Source organism: Triticum urartu, chromosome 2, assembly GCF_003073215.2.
Source record: "Triticum urartu cultivar G1812 chromosome 2, Tu2.1, whole genome shotgun sequence".
Classification (NCBI taxonomy): domain Eukaryota; kingdom Viridiplantae; phylum Streptophyta; class Magnoliopsida; order Poales; family Poaceae; genus Triticum; species Triticum urartu.
The window spans coordinates 625,786,806-625,804,511 of record NC_053023.1 but is presented as its reverse complement, the minus strand read 5'-3'; positions in this window follow the sequence as shown (position 1 = coordinate 625,804,511).

The window sequence follows — 17,706 nt, the reverse complement described above, 5'->3', positions numbered from 1 at the left end:
CCGACGCAGACGCGGTCAGGGAGGCAGTAGGTGGAGATGAGCACCAAGATCTCTAGCTTGGGGCTGCAAGCGAGCACGTAATCCAGATCGCGGCCATGCGTGATGCCCGCACAGATGCTGAGTTCCTAGAAGTCGGGGAAGACGCCCAGGCTGCGCGGTAGTTCGCTGGTGTAAGGGAAGAGCCAGACGCCGAGGTAGAGCCGGCGGAGCGAGGCGCCGCAGCGGAGGAGCGACAGCGGTAGCTGCACGGGCACGCAGGCGAAGGAGCGTGGGTTGACGTGGGTGAGATCCTCCACGCCCTTGTCGGCAAGGAGGTGGAGCCACTCGGCGAGGAGCGCGTCCTTGTTGGAATCGTCGACGAGCCGGGCGGAGCGGAAGGGGTGGGAGGCGAGGACGCGGGACGCCGCGGCGGCGTGGGGGAGGAGGAGGGCATCGTCGAGGACGAGTGGGGCGTCGCGCCAGAGGCCGTGCCAGCACTTGGAGAATGCACCGGTGCGGGCGGCGTCCTTGGCGGGGAGGCGGGAGACGACGTTGCAGAGGAGGCCGTCGGGGAGGGCACTGATGCTTTGGGAGGGAACTAGAGAGGACGATCAGTTCGATGAGATGAAAGTCATCAGTACAACCGCCCTGAAATAGTTAGTTCAAATAGAGTAACAGAATAATATTCTGTTACGCGAAACAGAATAGCCTATATATATATATATATATATATATATATATATATATATATATATATATATATATGAGATAGCCACACCTGTATTGGGTGTTGTGCATTTTCTCAAACCCTAATGTTTAACATTTTAAACGGGTTTTTCGGTTTTTTCTTGACTTTTCAGTTTTTCACCTGTCTTCCTTAACTTTTGGACAACAAAAAAATTATTGCGTGAAAAATGTGTTCTTTTTTCTTCCGCGAAATGCACGGTTTTGCTTCCGCGAGAGGCACGACCGTGCCTCTCGAAAACAAAAAAAACGTGTTCTCTGTTTTTTTTTCTTCCGCGAGAGGCAGGTATTGCTTCCGTGAGGCGCGGTTTTGCTTCCAAGAGAGGCACGGTCGTGCCTCTCGAAAACGGAAAAAATACGTGTTTTTTGATTTTTTTTCTCCCGCGAGAGGCACTATTTTGCTTCTGCGAGAGGCACGGTTTTGCTTTCCCGGGAGGCACGGCCATGCCTCTTTTGGAAAGGGGAAAAACCGTGCTCCCATTTATTTTTTGTCCGGTTTTTCGTCTAGTTTTTTTTGTGAAAAAAAAATTCGTCAAAACGTATCAACATGAGATCTAGTTTTGAAGATCTCAATGCGAGCAATCCAACAGTGAAAACGGCTCGAGATTTGGACGCTCGGTTTAAGAGATAATACATTTTGAATACACGGATCTACGAAAAAAGGGAAAACTCTCAGGTTGCGACGAGTGGTGAACATGCGGCCCGCCAGTTGTCATAACATGAGGAGGTGGGAATGATCTTTGCAAAGAGTACTCCTCAATTAGTGATTTTGCTAGTTGGCGCTGAAGGCGCTGACGAAAAATCCTATACGACGCACACTGCGTCAAAATGTCGGGGTATCGCACAATCTTTCTTAGCAATCAAACAAGACGGGCCGGCCCATTAGAAGCATTCCATGGATCCTGGTTTTGGGAATCTGCTTCGAGCCGGTTTTTCCTGGTTTTACGAACCTTCTAGTAGGTTCCTGAACGGGTTTTTTCTTCTTTTTTTTCATTCTCATTTTTATTGCTTCCTTTTTTCCTGTTTGTTTATTCTTTTCTCTCTTTTTGGTGTTCTTTTTTCCCTGTTGTGTTTTTGGAAAAATGTTCTCAAATTTTAAAAAATGTTTGATTTATCACAAATTGTTCAACATTTCAAAAATTGTTTCCATTTTCAAATTGTATTCAGAAATTCAAAAAATGTTCATTCTTTTCAAACATTATTCAGAAATCTTTTTTTCAAAATTTCGCAACTTCTCAAATTTTATTCAGTATTACAAAAATTGTCTCGAATTTTATAATGATATTTTGGTTTTCATATTTTGTTTGGAAATTAAAAATATGTTCGGGATTGTTCAGAATAATGCTCACTTTTTCATATTTTGTTTTGGGAATTCAAAAATTGTTTGCAATTTTTAAAAATTATTCGTGCTTCGAATTTTGTTCTGGAGTTTCAAAAAATGTTGGTGTTTTCAAATTTTGTTCGGGAGATTAAAAAAAGTTCAATTTTTCAAAAATGTTCTCGTATCCAAAAACTGTTTTGCCATTCAAAAAATGTTCGTATTTTCAATTTTTGGCGGGGAGTTTCAAAATTGTTTCCGTTTCGAGAAATTATTTGTGCTTTTATAAATGTTTGAGTTTTTTTAAATATACACAATTTCACAAAGAGTTCGCGGTTTCATACAGAATTCACATTTTCTCATCCGCGCTTGGTTTGGTTCTTAAGTATTTGTGCTGCCCATTAAAACGCCTAGCTCGCTAGTTCAATTGGTAGGAGTACTACTTGTGAAGCACACGTGGTCTTGTGTCCGAATCCTGCTTGGCGCATTCTATTTTGCGAGCGAGCGTTGTAGCTTCTTTCGCTAGCCGGAGAGGGAGAGCCACATGGGCCGGCCCAGTCGGGGAGACCCACCTTGCGTTCCCTTGACATTTTGCCGCAGTTAACGGCAAATAGGAGCTCCCGGCGCTGACGAGGAGGTATCCTTAAGCGCTACTTGGTGAGCGAGCTGGCGCTCACACACCTGTGGACCGTGGACAATTAAGGGTTATCACTCGCTGGCACTCGTTCGCTCATTTGCACAAAAAGGATAAAAAGACTGTCACATTGAACACATTGATAGTTGACCGCGAAGAATGTTAACAGCAAAGACCATTGAATTTTGAAAGAAAATTCTGAATTATAGTAAAGTTCATGAGTTTGAAATAAAAGTTCATGGAATTCAAAGAAATCCATGCTTGTAAAAAAAGCAAATGAATTTTATAAAGTGTTCAAAAATTCAAACAAAATATTTTAATTAACAAAAATTCATGAATTGAATTTTGTTCATGAATTTGAAAAATATTTCATTTTTTTAAAGGTCCAAGAATTCAAGAAAGTTAGCAAACTTTAAAATAATCATGCAAGAAAAGTTAATCAATTTTTTAAATTATCATGAATTTGAAAAAGGTTTGTAGTTCTAAAAAATCATTAATTTTAAGAAATAATTTAGAAAGGTGAGTGGAAAAGGAACAAAAATACAAGTACAAAAATGGAAGGAAAAAACCATGCACGGAAGTTCAGGCGCACAGGTGACGCGTATGAATAATGTATTAAATGGCGCTGAAGGTTGTAAATAAGAATTGGCTATGGAAATAGAGCGTCAATATCCGAAATCGTTAATTAAGGGGTACCTTTTGCAAACGTCACTCCCACCTTCCCATATTTTGCACTATATCATATCTGTGCCTGTGAGTTTTCTCTTTTTCAATATATTCGTTTATTCAAAAACCAAAACATTCTATCTCATAAACCATGCGACCAACTTGCGAACTATTTTCACCATTGGATTATTCACGTTGGAATCTTGGAATCTAGATCCCGTGTTAATAGGATTTGACAATCTTTTTTTTTTATGAAAAACAAGGGAAAGACGGAAGAAGAAAAAAACCAGGCCGGAAGCATGATTTTTGCACCCACTTTTTTTTCCATTTCCGAGAGGCATAGCTCACGGAATCAAATATGTGCGTCCACGTGAAGCAAATATGTCTCTCTCATGAAAGAAATATACATATTTTTTCCTTTTTGTGTGTCAGTATGCCTCTCACAAAAGCAAACTTGTGCCTCCACGAGAGGAAATTATGTTCTTCTCGTGAAAAAAAACGCGGAAGCAAAACTATGCCGCCATGGAAAGCAAATCAGTAGCTCTCACAGAAGAAAAAAACATAACAGACAAACTCGAGGAAGAAAACCCGTGCCTCCACGAGAAGCAAATATGTGCCTCTGTAAGAAAAAAAACATTTTTTTCCTTTTCGAGAGGCACAACTATGCACCTCATGGAAAATAGTGTGTCTCCACGACAAGTAAATCTATGCCTCTCAACAAAGAAAAAAAAATACATTTTACGTGCAATTTCGAACATCCATTTTAGTCAAAAACCTAAAAGCCAAAAAAAAGGTAAAAAAATCCAAAAATGCCTAGATAAAAATAAAAAAATCCCGAGGGAGCGCCCAGCTCTCGGCGCACCAAAAGTAACCCTTAGGGGGCTCGTACAGGGGGTAGCCCTCAATTAGTTGCTCTTGCCTAAACCTTGCTCGATTTGAGTTTGATGGTAGCCTCGAATTACTGGGCCGCCCGAGGCGCGTGGGAGTCCACTACCTTGTTTTTTATCCTTTTTTGTTTTTGACTTATTTTTTGACTCTTATTTATACTTCGAAATATTCTAAAATATGCAATACAAAAATATACTTTCGATACACTAAAAATTATTAACCATGCATTTAATAAAAATGACAAATGTGCATAGAAAATGGTTCTGATATATAGAAAAATTGTACAATGAGTATGAAAAAAGTAGATATAAAAAATACTTTGAAAAATGTTAATCATTTACCCAGAAAATGTCACACATTTATATAAAAAATGTTCCTGACGTATAGAAAAAATGTATAATGTGAATGGAAAAGAGTAAATATCCAAAATTAAATGTTTAAATACAATTTTAACCATCTATTTCAATAATGTAAAACGTGTCCCAAAAAATATTCCTGATGTATACCAAAAATATAGAACGTGTACTAAAAATTTGAGAAAAAAATATAATTTTTGAAAAAAGTTGATTGTTATGAAAAAAACTGTTTTCATATATTTCAAAAGTTTCAAAAGAGCTTAAAAATGCTCCTAATATATACCATAAATGTGTACGAAAAAATTAGTCATGAAACAGAAATATTTGCAAAAATGTTAATCGTCTATTTTTCAAAAATATTAACCCTGTACAAATTTATTTTATGGTGTATAGGAATTTTTTTGAATTTTAATTAAAATTTAGAACATAAAATCATAATTTTAGGAAAATGCTTATGGTGTATAAAAATGTTAATAATATCTTTGAAAAAAAATAATATTTATTCAAAAATGTCCCTATAGATACGATAAATGTACAATGTGTATGAAAAAGTAGTCATCAAGTATTTATTTTAATAAAATATTTATCATGTATTCGGAAAGTGGTATACATCTACAAAAAATATTCTTGGTGTATACGTAAAGTATAAGAATGTGAGAAAATGTTGACAAGTGTTGAAGAAAAAACTAAGAAAAATGGTGAAAACAAAGAACAGAAGAAAGAAACAAAATAAACACCTTAGATATGAAAAACAACAAAAAGAAAAGAAAAGAAAACTATGAAAGCCCATGAAGAAACGAAAAAACCAAAGAGAAAAAGAAAACCAGAGAGAAAATGGAAACCGGAGAATAAGAGTGCAATAAAGAAGAAAAAAAGGAAAAACACATAAGAAAAAGGAAAAAGGAAACAAGAAAAACTGGAGATGAAATTAAAAAAACAGGCCCAAACTGGAGAAGAAACCACACAGAAAAGAGAGAGAAGAAAACCACAAACTCAACCCAGCAAAGAAATCTCAGCGAACCCAAATGAAACACAACGAGTGAAAAAAAAGTGCCGGTCAGTAGCCACGGTATAGGGACGAAGCTAAACGAGATTTTTTTTTTCAAATTATGAATCATAAGGACATGTCACAAGATTGAGCTAGAAGATGTGTCATCTCTTTTTCTTTTAAAGATCAAATCAATGCTTCTTTCGGTCTGATTTTCCTTGTCTATGACTGCCTATATTGCAATTTGCATATGATCAAATCATCAGGCTATTATTTATCACTACTTCACTAGCAGGACTGATCACTGGATGTATGGAACTGAACAAAATCTCCAAATAAAAGAATCAGGCTATTGCTTATCAAATTGCCCATGTACCTGTGTGTGATGGGGCAGGGGGCCAAGTCATGGGAACTCGCTCACGAGTCAGGTCATGCGCTGCCCTATTTGGAGTTGGAGGAGATTAGGAGAACAACGGCAGGAACTGATGGCCGGCAGCACGCACGACGAACTGGTGGTCGGTGCATTATGGGCGGCGCCGCTGCGGTACGGAGCAGGGCAGGGGCAAGGGAGCAGGGCAGGGGCAAGGGCGCGAGGCGAAATCCCAGCGATGGCTGGCGTCGCGCGGTGGTTTCTACGCGAGAATGGGGGGTGGCGTGCGTCGCCGCGGCGGTTTCTCCGCGAGAAGGGGGCCGGCGTGCGTCGCCGCGGCGGTTTCTCCGCGAGAAGGGGGCCGGCGTGCCTCCCATTGCTCCACGGCGGTCGGCGGTCGGCGGCGGCTACATGAACGTGAGAGAGAGGATGGGGAATTGGGGAGGCCTGTGCGTGCCTGTGCGTGAGACAGAGACGAGGAGACGAGATGTTGCCTGTGCGTGCGTGGGCTCAGTGTCAATGGGCTGGGCTGCGATGACACATAGGTAAAAAAAATTGATCAAATTCCTGGGCGGGCCATGGCCCTGTTTTGCCCCTACAGAGCTCCGCCCCTGCATTAAGGCACATACCAAGCTAATCTTAGAGCATTTGCGCCTTTAAACGCCCAAATATTGGCTGGAACCACGCACGCCCCTAGCAGACTGTGACACATTTAGGTACACTATTGCAGTTTCGCTAGCGACACTCAGCGAAGCTCGCTTGCTTGACCATTGACTTTTCTAAAAAATATATTTTAAAAGGTTCATGGATTTGAATTTTTGCACAAATTTTTTGGATTCGAAAATAGTTTGTGGGTTTGAATAAAGGTTCATGAAATTGGAAAAAATGTCCATGCGCTTGAAAAATGTTCGCATATTTTATAAAAGTTCATGGGTTTGAAAAAATAGTTCGCATATTTTAAAACGTTCCTGGATTTTGAAAAAGTTGTCATATTTCATGGATTAAAACAAATTATGGGTTTTGAAAAGTGATTCATGAATTTGTATTTTTTTTGTGTATTTTAAAATATTCATGAATTTTAAAAATGTACCCGCATTTAGAAAACTTAATGATGTTGAAATAGTTTGTTGATAGAAAAAATGTTGATTTTTTTTAAAATGAAAAAAAACAAAAATAGAAGATAAAAAAAATGAAAACAAATGGAAGGACAACCAAGAAGGAATAAGCAAAAAAATAGAAAGAAACCTGACTAGAAGCATCTAGAAGCTGCCCCAAATTGGAAAACAGCAGCAGCACGAAGAAATGTGAAGTAAATGGGTCGAGTCCAGGACCGGGGGGGGGGGGGGGGGGGGGGGGGGGGTTGCGCAGAACGGCTCCATAAACAACTAAAGAGGAACTGGTGTTGTATCTAGGTAAAACCTTATTCCGTGTCCAGAGCCTATTACCTGGTTTTCTACGATATGTCATTTTTCCTTATGTGTTCTGGGTTTTCTTGAGGGGTTTTGTGTATGTTCGGTTTCCCGGTTTTGTGTAGGTTTTATTTGATTTGTTTTAGGTATTGTCAGGATTCTCTCTCTCTCTCTCTCTCTCTCTCTCTCTCTCTCTCTCTCTCTTTTCTCGTCTACTATTTTTTTATTTGTATCTTCTGTTCGGTTTTTATTTCTTTGTTTCTTCTATATATATACCATTTTTGTGAATATGTAAAGAACATTCGACATACATAAGAACAGTTTATTAATTTGAGATGGATATTTTGTAATTGAGTGATGAGTATTTTTAATAGAGGATATAATTTCTCAATACGTGATAAATATTTTCTACTAGTGAATGTGAACATCGTGTTCATTAAAAAGACTTATTGATAATAATTTACCTTTCAAAAACATGAAATACAAATAATTTTATATTTTATAGAAACACATACAAAAATATGTCTATTTGCAAAAAAAAAGAATATGTCAATGAATATTTTTTAAAGGAAAATTAAAAAAATTAGAGGGAAAAAGGCAAAAGTAAATGGGTTACCGACAACAACCTACCTCAAGGTGTTTGCTCCACTAGCTCGCCTATCACGGGCTCAAACCTAGACATGTCCAAGCCGAATGGACATTTTCGTCGGGCCTAGCATTGAACCTCACCAAGGGCTCAACCTAGCCTTATCATGTAAACTGTTTTTTGTAGAAAAAGAGATACATTACTACCGATTTGATTAGTCTTCCTTTTCGTTACATTAAGTGGGAAATAGGATGCAAAATAAGAGAAATGCCTTTGTGAATGCACAATAAAACAACATAGAGGCGACTATTTGAAAGAATCTTAATGTGATTTTCGTACATTAGGATTTTTTTTGTGTTGGTTTGTTTGGTAGGATTTGCTGTATTCTATTTAGTTAACCAAAAATAAAGGGTTGTCTAAAGAAATACCGTGTCCTTTATCCTCTAAACACATCTCTATGTTACATTGGTAGAAGGATTGGCTTGGTGGTTCTTCGGCTCATATAAAATGTCACTACTAGGGAAAGGCCTAGTAGTGGCGCGGGTTAAACTGCCCGTGCTACTATTAGGGCGCTAAAGCTAACTGGGTAGTAGTAGCATGGGTACCACCCCATGCTATTGCTAAGTCTATTAGTACACCCGCACTACTACTAATTATCTGTAGCACGTGTCTGGGACACACACTACTAGTATTGATTTTAATTTTAGAAAGAAAAAAAATCTTCTGTGTGTTTATGCAATATACAGGTTTTCCCGATCCCGTGCGTGCTATCAATGGCGGCGATGTTTCGATCCAGCGATGACAGGGATCACCGGAGGCGCGGACGGGCAGGGCAGACCAGATCCGGCGGCGGCTGCTGGAGAGGGACCTGATCCAGGGCAGAACAAGGCAGCGTTATGGTCTCCTCTTCACGGCCAAGGCAGAGGGTGAGTCAAACCAGAGGGAGAGATAGGGAAAAAGAGAAATGAGGAAGAGAGGAAGGAGAGGGAGGGAGTGGCTGGGCTGGTCACCGGTGGTGAGGTGCTCTGGCATGGTGGCATGGAGGCATGGGGGAAGACCGAAGAGCACGTGGACGCCGGCGGCGCGAGGCGGCCTCCTTGGGCGCCATGGAGGAGGAGGCACGCATGGGTACGAGCTCCATGGGAGAGCCTAGGGAGAGAGGGGGAGAGGGATAGGAGAGAGGAAGGATTCGAGGGAGGAGACGGGGATTTCATTGTTGTTAAAAACTCTGTACTTAGTAGCAGCCCGAGGTTTATACCCTGTGCTACTACTATGACATTGTTGGAAATATGCCATAGAGGCAATAATAAATTAAGTTATTATTATATTTATTGTTCATGATAATCGTTTATTATCTGTGCTAGAATTATATTGATAGGAAACTCAGATACATGTGTGGATACATAGACAACACCATGTCCCTAGTAAGCCTCTAGTTGACTAGCTCGTTGATCAATAGATGGTTACGGTTTCCTGATCATGGAAATTGGATGTCGTTGATAACGGGATCACATCATTAGGAGAATGATGTGATGGACAAGACCCAATCCTAAGCCTAGCACAAAGATCGTGTAGTTCGTATGCTAAAGCTTTTCTGATGTCAAGTATCATTTCCTTAGACCATGAGATTGTGCAACTCCCGGATACCGTAGGAGTGCTTTGGGTGTGCCAAAAGTCACAACGTAACTGGGTGGCTATAAAGGTTCACTACAGGTATCTCCGAAAGTGTCTGTTGGGTTGGCACGAATCGAGACTGGGATTTGTCACTCCGTGTAAACAGAGAGGTATCTCTGGGCCCACTCGGTAGGACATCATCATAATGTGCACAATGTGATCAAGGAGTTGATCACGGGATGATGTGTTATGGAACGAGTAAAGAGACTTGCCGGTAACGAGATTGAACAAGGTATCAGGATACCGACGATCGAATTTCGGGCAAGTATCGTACTGCTAGACAAAGGGAATTGTTTACGGGATTGATTGAATCCTTGACATCGTGGTTCATCCGATGAGATCATCATGGAACATGTAGGAGCCAACATGGGTATCCAGATCCCGCTGTTGGTTATTGACCGGAGAGTTGTCTCGGCCATGTCTGCATGACTCCCGAACCCGTAGGGTCTACACACTTAAGGTTCGATGACGCTAGGGTTATAGGGAAAGTATGTACGCGGTTACCGAATGTTGTTCGGGGTCCCGGATGAGATCCCAGACGTCACGAGGAGTTCCGGAATGGTCCGGAGGTAAAGATTGATATATAGGAAGTATGGTTTTGGCCACCGGAAGTGTTCCGGGCATCACCGGTAGTGTACCAGGACCACCGGAGGGGTCCGGGGGTCCACCAGGTGGGGCCACCAGCCTCGGAGGCCTACATGGGCCAATAGTGGGAAGGGACCAGCCCCTAGGTGGGCTGGGGCGCCTCCCACCAAGGCCCAAGGCGCAAGGGAGAGTGGGAGGGGGCAAACCCTAGGTCCAGATGGGCCTTAAGGCCCACCCTACGTGCGCCCCCTCTCCCCCCCTTGGCCGCAACCCTAGATGGGTTTTGGGGCTGCCCCCACCCCTAGGGAGGGAACCCTAGATGGGGGCGCAGCCCCTCCCCTTCCCCTATACATACTTGATGTATTAGGGGCTGCAACATACGCGAGATCATCTCCCCCTTGGCGCAGCCCTACCTCTCTCCCTCCTCGTCTCTCGTAGTGCTTGGCGAAGCCCTGCTGGAGTTCCGCGTTCCTCCTCCACCACCACGCCGTCGTGCTGTTGCTGGACAGAGTCTTCCCCAACCTCTCCTTCTCCCCTTGCTGGATCAAGGCGTAGGAGACGTCACCGGGTTGCACGTGTGTTGAACGCGGAGGCGCCGTGGTTCGGCGCTTAGATCGGAATCAACCGCGATCTGAATCGCTACGAGTACGACTCCTTCATCCGCGTTCTTGCAACGCTTCCGCTTAGCGATCTACAAGGGTATGTAGATGCACTCCCCTTCCCCTCGTTGCTAGATTACTCCATAGATTGATCTTGGTGATGCGTAGAAAATTTTAAATTTCTGCTACGATCCCCAACAGTGGCATCATGAGCTAGGTCTATGCGTAGTTTCTATGCACGAGTAGAACACAAAGCAGTTGTGGGCATCGATTTTGTCAATTTACTTGCCGTTACTAGTCTTATCTTGATTCGGCGGCATCGTGGGATGAAGCGGCCCGGACCGACCTTACACGTACTCTTACATGAGACTGGTTCCACCGACTGACATGCACTAGTTGCATAAGGTGGCTAGCGGGTGTCTGTCTCTCCCACTTTAGTCGGATCGGATTCGATGAAAAGGGTCCTTATGAAGTGTAAATAGAAATTGGCATATCACGTTGTGGTTTTGGCGTAGGTAAGAAACGTTCTTGCTAGAAACCTATAGCAGCCACGTAAAAACTTGCAACAACAATTAGAGGACGTCTAACTTGTTTTTACAACATATGCCTTGTGATGTGATATGGCCAAAAGGATGTGATGAATGATATATGTGATGTATGATATTGATCATGTTTTTGTAATAGGAATCACGACTTGCATGTCGATGAGTATGACAACCGGCAGGAGCCATAGGAGTTGTCTTAATTTATTTATGACCTGCGTGTCAACATAAATGTCATGTAATTACTTTACTTTATTGCTAAAGCGTTAGCCATAGTAGTAGAAGTAATAGATGACGAGACAACTTCAAGAAGACACAATGATGGAGATCATGATGATGGAGATCATGGTGTCATGCCGGTGACAACGATGATCATGGAGCCCCAAAGATGGAGATCAAAAGGAGCAAAATGATATTGGCCATATCATGTCACTATTTGATTGCATGTGATGTTTATCATGTTTTACATCTTATTTGCTTAGAACGACAGTAGCTTAAATAAGATGATCCCTCACTAAAATTTCAAGAAAAGTGTTCCCCCTAACTGTGTGCCATTGCGAAGGTTCGTTGTTTCGAAGCACCACGTGATGATCGGGTGTGATAGATTCTAACGTTCGAATACAACGGGTGTTGACGAGCCTAGCATGTACAAACATGGCCTCGGGACACATGCGAAACACTTAGGTTGACTTGACGAGCCTAGCATGTACAAACATGGCCTCGGAACACGGAAGATTGAAAGGTCGAACATGAGTCGTATAGAAGATACGATCAACATGAGATGTTCACCGTTGATGACTAGTCCGTCTCACGTGATGATCGGACATGGCCTAGTCGATTCGGATCATGTTTCACTTAGATGACTAGAGGGATGTCTATCTGAGTGGGAGTTCATTAAATAATTTGATTAGATGAACTCAATTATCATGAACATAGTCTAAATTGTCTTTGCAAATATGTTGTAGATAAATAGCTCACGTTGTAGCTCCCTGTTTCAATACGTTCCTAGAGAAAGACTAAGTTGAAAGATATTGTAAGCAATGATGCGGACTGGGTCCGTAGTCCGAGGAGTGTCCTCACTGCTACACAGAAGGCTTACGTCTTTGATGCACCACTCGATGTGCAAACCCCTACAACATCGTCTGTGGATGTTGTGAACACCTGATAGACACATCCTGATGACTACTTGATAGTTTAGTGCACCATACTTTACGGCTTAGAATCGGGATTCCAATGATGTTTTGAACGCCATAAGACATATGAGATGTTCCAAGAGCTGAAATTGGGATTTCAGGCTCATGCCCGTGTTGAGAGGTATGAGACCTCTGACAAGTTCTTTTGCCAACAAGATGGAGGAGAATAGCTCAGCTAGTGAGCATGTGCTCAGAATGTCTGGGTGCTACAATCACTTAAATCAAGTGGGAGTTAAAATTCCAGATAAGATAGTGATTGATAGAGTTCCCTAGCCACTATCACTAAGCTACTAGATCTTCGTGATGAACTATGACATGCAAGGGATGGAGTTGATCCCCGGAGCTATTCGCGGTGCTTAAGACCGCAAAAGGTAGAAATCAAGAAGGAGCATCAAGTGTTTAACAAGACCACTGGTTTCAAGAAGGGCAAGGGCTAGAAGGGAAACTTCATGGATGGCAAACCAGTTGCCGCTCCAGTGAAGGAACCCAAGGTTGAACCCAAACCCGAGACTAAGTGCTTCTATTGTAAGGGGAACGGTCACTGGTAGCGGAACTACCCCAAATGCATGGTAGGTAAGAAGGCTGGCAACTTCAACAAAGTATATACGTGTTATTAATGTGTACCTCACTAGTACTCCTGGTAGCACCTGGGTATTGGATACCGGTTCAGTTGCTATTATTGGTGACTTGAAGCAAAAGCTACGGACTAAACAGAGACTGGCTAAGGGCGAGGTGACGATGTGTGTTGGAAGTGTTTCCAAAGTTGATGAGATCACCATCGCACGCTCCATCTGCCTTCGGGATTAGTATTGAACCTAGATAAATGTTATCAGGTGTCTATGTTGAGCACGAATATGATTAGATCATGTTCATTGCAATACGATTATTCATTTAAGTTAGAGAATACTGGTTATTCTGTTTACATGAATAATACCTTTCATGGTCATGCACCCTATGTGAATGGTTCATTGAATCTCGGTCGTGGTAATACACATGTTCACGCCAAAAGATGTAGAGTTAATAATGATAGTACCACTTTGTTATGGCACTGCCGCTTAGGTCATATTGGCGTAAGATGCATGAAGAAACTCCATATCGATGGATGTTTGGAGTCACTTGATTTTGAATCGCTTGACACATGCGAGCCATGCCTCATGGGCAGGATGACTAAGACCCCGTTTTCAGGTACAATGAAACGGGCAAGTGACTTGTTGGAAATCATGCATGCTGATGCGTGTGATCCAATGAGAATTGAAGCGTGCAGTGGATATCGCTATTTTCTCATCTTCACTTACGATTTGGGTAGATATAGGTATATTTACTTAATGAAGCACAAGTCTGAAACGTTTGAAAAGTTCAAGCGATTTCAGAGTGAAGTTAAGAATCATCATAACAAGAAGATCAAATTCCTATGATCTGATCAATGAGAATTTCTGAGTTATGAGTTTGGCAAACACTTAAGACATTGTGGAATTGTTTCACAGTTGAAGCCACCTGGAACACCACAGGTAATGGTGTGTCCGGACGTCGTAATCGAACCTTTTGAGATATGGTGCGATCTATGATGTCTCTTACCGATTTACCGCTATTATTTTGAGGCTATGCATTAGAGAAAGCTGCATTCACTTTAGATAGGACACCATCTAAGTCCGTTGAGATGACGTCGTGTGAACATTGGTTTGGCAAGAAACCAAAGTTGTTGTTTCTTAATGTTTGGGGCTGCGATGCTTAAGGCTTCAGCCGGAGAAGCTCGAACCCAAAGCGGACAAACACATCTTCATAGGATACCCAAAGGTGACAATTGGGTACACCTTCTATCTTAGATCTGAGGGCAAATTGTTTATCGCCAAGAACGGGTCCTTTCTCGAGAAGGAGTTTCTCTCGAAAGAATTGAGTGGGAGGAAGATAGAACTTGATGAGGTTGTCGAACCTTTACTTCAACCAGAGAGTGATGCAACACAGAAAGATGTTTTCTGTGGCGCCTACATCTGTTGAATAGGAAGTTAATGATAGTGATCATGAAGCTTCGGATCAAGTTGCTATCGAACCTCGTAGGTCGACAAGGATATGTACTACTCCTGAGTGGTACGGTAATCCTGTCTTAGATATCATGTTGTTAGACAACAATGAACCTACGAGCTATGGAGAAGCGATGGTGGGCCCGTATTCCGACAAATGGTTAGAAGCCATGAAATCCGAGATAGGATCCATATATCAGAACAAATTATGGACTTTGGTGGACTTGCCCGATGATCAGCGAGCCATTGAGATAAATGGATCTTTAAGAAGAAGACAGACGTGGGCGGTAATGTTACCGTCTATGAAGCTCGACTTGTGGGAAAGAGCCTTTTCACAAGTTCAAGGCGTTGACTACGATGAGAATTTCTCACCCGTAGCGATGCTTAAGTCCGTCGGAATCATGTTAGCATTAGCTGTATTTTTTGATTATGAAATCTTACAGATGGATGTCAAAACAAGTTTTCTTACCAAGTTTTCGTAAGAAAAGTTGTATGTGATACAATAAAAGGTTTTGTCGATCCTAAGGATGCTAAAAGGTATGCTGGCTCCAGCGATCCTTCTATGGACTAGAGCAAGCATCTCGGAGTCAGAATATATGCTTTGATGGAGTGATCAAAGCTTTTAGGTTTATACAATGTTTGCTAGAAACTTGTATTTATAAGAAAGTGAGTGGGAGCACTACAACATTTCTGATAAGTATATGTGGATGACATATTGTTGATTCGAAATGATGTAGAATGTCTGGAAAGCATAAACGGTTGTTTGAAGGGTGATTTTCAAAGGAAGACCTGGATAAAGCTGCTTACATATTGGGCATCAAGATCTATAGAGATAGATCAAAACGCCTGATGATACTTTCAAAGAACGCACACCTTGATATGTTTTTGAAGGAGTTCAAAATAGATCAGTCAAAGAAGGGGTTCTTACCTGAGTTGTAAGGTGTGAAGTTGAGTAAGACTCAAAGCTTGACCACGGCAGAAGAAAGAAGAAGGACGAAGGTCGTCCCCTATGCTCTTGTCATAGGCTCTATACGGTATGCCATGCTGAAGTACCGCACCTAATGTGTGCCTTGCCACATGTCTGGCAATAGGGTACAAAGGTGATCTAGGAGTGGATCACCAGATAGTAGTCAAAATTATCCTTAGAGGAATAAGGAAATGTTTCTCGGTTATGGAGGTGATAAAGAGTTCGACATAAAGAGTTACGTCGATGCAAGCTTAACACCTATCCGGATAGCTCTAAGTAGAGATACCGAATACGTATAATGGAGCAATAATTTGGAAAAGCTCCAAGTGGAACGTGGTAGCAGCATCTACGATGTAAAGTTTTGCGAAATACATAGGGGTCTGAATATGGCAAGACCCGTTGACTACAACCTCTCTCACAAGCATAACATGATCAAACCCAGAACTCATTGAGTGTTAATCACATAGTGATGTGAACTAGATTATTGAGTCTAGTAAACTCTTTGGATGTTGGTCACATGGGGACGTGACCTATGAGTGTTAATCACATGGCGATGTGAACTAGATTATTGACTCTAGTTCAAGTGGGAGACTGTTGGAAATATGCCCTAGAGGCAATAATAAATTAAGTTATTATTATTATATTTCATTGTTCATGATAATCGTTTATTATCCATGCTAGAATTGTATTGATAGGAAACTCAAATACATGTGTGGATACATAGACAACACCATGTCCCTAGTAAGCCTCTAGTTGACTAGCTCGTTGATCAATAGATGGTTACGGTTTCCTGACCATGGACATTGGATGTCGTTGATAACGGGATCACATCATTAGGAGAATGATGTGACGGACAAGACCCAATCCTAAGCCTAGCACAAAGATCGTGTAGTTCGTATGCTAAAGCTTTTCTAATCTCAAGTATCATTTCCTTAGGCCATGAGATTGTGCAACTCCCGGATACCGTAGGAGTGCTTTGGGTGTGCCAAACGTCACAACGTAACTGGGTGGCTATAAAGGTTCACTACAGGTATCTCCGAAAGTGTCTGTTGGGTTGGCACGAATCGAGACTGGGATTTGTCACTCCGTGTAAACAGAGAGGTATCTCTGGGCCCACTCGGCAGGACATCATCATAATGTGCACAATGTGATCAAGGAGTTGATCACGGGATGACGTGTTACGGAACGAGTAAAGAGACTTGCCGGTAACGAGATTGAACAAGGTATCGGGATACCGACGATCGAATCTCGGGCAAGTATCGTACTGCTAGACAAAGGGAATTGTATACGGGATTGATTGAATCCTTGACATCGTGGTTCATCCAATGAGATCATCGTGGAACATGTAGGAGCCAACATGGGTATCCAGATCCCGCTGTTGGTTATTGACCGGAGAGTTGTCTCGGCCATGTCTGCATGACTCCCGAACCCGTAGGGTCTACACACTTAAGGTTCGATGACGCTAGGGTTATAGGGAAAGTATGTACGCGGTTACCGAATGTTGTTCGGGGTCCCGGATGAGATCCCAGACGTCACGAGGAGTTCCGGAATGGTCCGGAGGTAAAGATTGATATATAGGAAGTATGGTTTTGGCCACCATAAGTGTTCTGGGCATCACCGGTAGTGTACCGGGACCACCGGAGGGGTCCGGGGGTCCACCAGGTGGGGCCACCAGCCTGGAGGCCTACATGGGCCAATAGTGGGAAGGGACCAGCCCCTAGGTGGGCTGGGGCGCCTCCCACCAAGGCCCAAGGCGCAAGGGAGAGTGGGAGGGGGCAAACCCTAGGTCCAGATGGGCCTTAAGGCCCACCCTAGGTGCGCCCCCCTCTCTCCCCCCTTGGCCGCAACCCTAGATGGGTTTTGGGGCTTCCGCCACCCCTAGGGAGGGAACCCTAGATGGGGGCGCAGCCCCTCCCCTTCCCCGATATATACTTGAGGTATTGGGGGCTGCAACATACGCGAGATCATCTCCCTCTTGGCACAGCCCTACCTCTCTCCCTCCTCGTCTCTCGTAGTGCTTGGCGAAGCCCTGCTGGAGTTTCGCGCTCCTCCACCACCACCACGCCGTCGTGCTGTTACTGGACGGAGTCTTCCCCAACCTCTCCTTCTCCCCTTGCTGGATCAAGGCGTAGGAGACGTCACCGGGCTGCACGTGTGTTGAACGCGGAGGCGCCGTGGTTCGGCGCTTAG